A 2878-nucleotide genomic window follows, 5' to 3' on the forward strand; every position below is an offset into this window, starting at 1 on the left:
GCTACTGCTCGGACTCTACGGATGTCAGCTGTCACATGTTGCAGTTCTTGACAGCACAGTTTGAAAATGACTGAACAAGTATGGATGTTTTTGAAGGTATGTGAGGAGAAACCCTTTTCTTTCTAAAATGATTTGTGGAACAACAACAAAAACTGGAAATTTTGGCCATAATGCGACATTAGGTGAAATCCAAACACTCCATGTCAGCACAAATGCTTCACCCTAAATATCAAGCACCACGGTGGAAGGCTCGTCATTTCCACTTGTTTCATAGCCACAGGATCTGGGCTTTATATAGTCGCTGAGTTGCTCATCAATTTCTCTATATACCAAAGCATTGTACAGTGAAATGTGAGGCCATTGGTATAGTTATAGCTGGATATCTTCTTTGCAGAACTGGTCCATAGGAGTCCATTTAAATTGGCTGGATTGCTGCCACTGACCCAGTTTTTTTCTTTCTTTCTTTTTTTACATAGTCCACAAATTGTCAGTAGGGTCCAGCTTTGGGAAGACTAGTTCAGAAAATGAATGTTAGCTTGCTTTGTCGCTTCCAAAACTAGTTTTGAGTTGTGCTCCTGTTGGAATAGCCAGTTGTTTCCAAGTTTCAACTGTCTAGTTGTTGAATAAATTGAATAATTCCTTCTTTAATATTCCATCCATTATGTACAATAATCCAGTAGCACAGGCCCAGAGCACGATGCTACCACCACAATGCTTGACAGTTGGTGCAGTGATCTTAGGCTTGAAAGCCTCACTTTTATTCCTACTGACACACCTCATGTCACTGTGGCCAAATAGTTCAATCCTTGTCTCATCTGTCCATAAAATGTCTTTCTAGAAGGTATTTAGTTTGGTGTTCCAGCAGTTTCTACATCATCAGCCTTAACTCTTAGCTGTTATTGGTTTGTTCTTGAACACTCAGCGTGAACACTGTCAGACTCTAGCAGAGTGGTGATACATCCAAAAAACGTGTACTGACATTGTTTGAACTAATGCTCTACTAACCAGCTGTTTAGACACGGTTCTGAGACCCCCCCAGCCTGTGTAAATCTAAAGCTTTTTTATGCTACCAAAGGGAAACTGTTGTAATCAGTCATGATCATTAATGAGAAGTTAATAGGCCTTGGCTTTGTCAAGTTCAAAAACACTGTAGAACCTTCTGCACGCCTTACTGAAAATTTTAAGTGAGTATTTGCACATATTTAAGCCTGTGTGTATAATCTTGACCCTGTGTGGATGAGAGAAAATCCAAAATGAACTTTTAAATTTGTAGACCCAGTTCTTCTTGTTTGTTTGTTTGTTTGTTTGTTTGAAGTCATTCAGCTATGGGCAAGTAACCAATTCAATGTTATTTATACAGCGCTAAATCACAACAACAGTCACCTCAAGGTGTTTTATACTGTAAGGTAGACCCTACAATAATACATACAGAGAAAAACCCAACAATCATATGACCCCCTATGAGCAAGCACTTTGGCGACAGTGGGAAGGAAAAACTCCCTTTTAACAGGAAGAAACCTCCGGCAGAACCAGGCTCGGGGAGGGGCGTGGCCATCTGCTGTGATTGGTTGGGGTGAGAGAAGGAAGACAGGATAACCTCTCCAAGAAATCACTAAAAGGCCCAAATTACTGCTCATGCCCACGATAAGATTAAGTAAGATTAAAATCTGGCTCCGCCTCAGAGCCCTGCTCAGCCTTGTATTGACGCTGCTTCTTGTGCCCTCGCTGGTTTCTTAGCAACATGTAACAGCCAGGTTTTTTCAGGCATGCTGCCAGTGAGTGAATAACCTCCCTAAAGTGACAGAAGCAGCTAAAAGAGAGTCTAAAGTAAGGAACAACTGGCTGAATGAAAGGCTTCTAATAAGATTGAAATGATGAGGCACCAGCCTGGGAGAGTCAGATGAGATGATAAAGCAAACAGTAAAGAAAGAAAGCCAGGCTTCATCTCTGACCTCCACACACACAAAAACCTGCAGGCTTAATTGGAGATCTTGCTGTATTGATTTCCATCAGAGTTCTTTATTTGCTAGTGCAGTCACACATAACCTGTGCCAATCTTGGTATGCTAATAACCAGAAACACACATCTGAATGTCATCAAGCAGAGCATTAACCAGAGGGTCTGGAATGGAAATGCATACAGCTGCAGCAATTTTACTTCTTAAATCTCAGCTTAAAAACCATCAGTCATATAATGACAGTTCATCACATGTGACATGTTGTTATTTAGTGGCCACATCTGAATTTACATCTAAAACAGTGACTTTGAATTTTGCCTTTGGAATTACATTTGTGATGACATATCATGACAACACAATGTGCATTTGTAAAGTCATATCATATGTTTAATACGTGTGCCAACTGTAAACTCTTAATACTCTCTGTTTCTTCTAAACAGGCCATTTTACAGCAATGCTGTGATTATGCAGTGAAAACAGACGGATGCAGTTATTTCTGAAACTAAAACTGGTTTAAATTCATTTAGGTTGGCACAACAACAGCAGGTGGATCTGTGATGCTGCCTGCAAAATGTTTGATTTCATTTGTTGTTTAAAATATTAGCCAATATCATCAAAGACAAGAAATGAATTAGGAGTAAAGTTTCAAGCTGCAGCATCAAAGTATGAACACAAAGTATATTTGTACTTTGTAGAATTGAAAAAACACGTAAATAAATGTGTGAATTAATTCACACATTTATTAAACTACTGTATGAATTTGAGGAAACTGATTTCTTCATTGCTGCTCGTGAATGGCCGTCTATCCTTTTATGCCACTTTTACAGAACCATATCCAAAGAACCAAACAATCCACGTCTGCAAAATGATTTTTATTTGATCTTTTATCTTTTGCTCAGTCAAAAACACACTGAATATATA

This window comes from Oreochromis niloticus, linkage group LG11 (genome assembly GCF_001858045.2).
Source record: "Oreochromis niloticus isolate F11D_XX linkage group LG11, O_niloticus_UMD_NMBU, whole genome shotgun sequence".
Lineage (NCBI taxonomy): Eukaryota > Metazoa > Chordata > Actinopteri > Cichliformes > Cichlidae > Oreochromis > Oreochromis niloticus.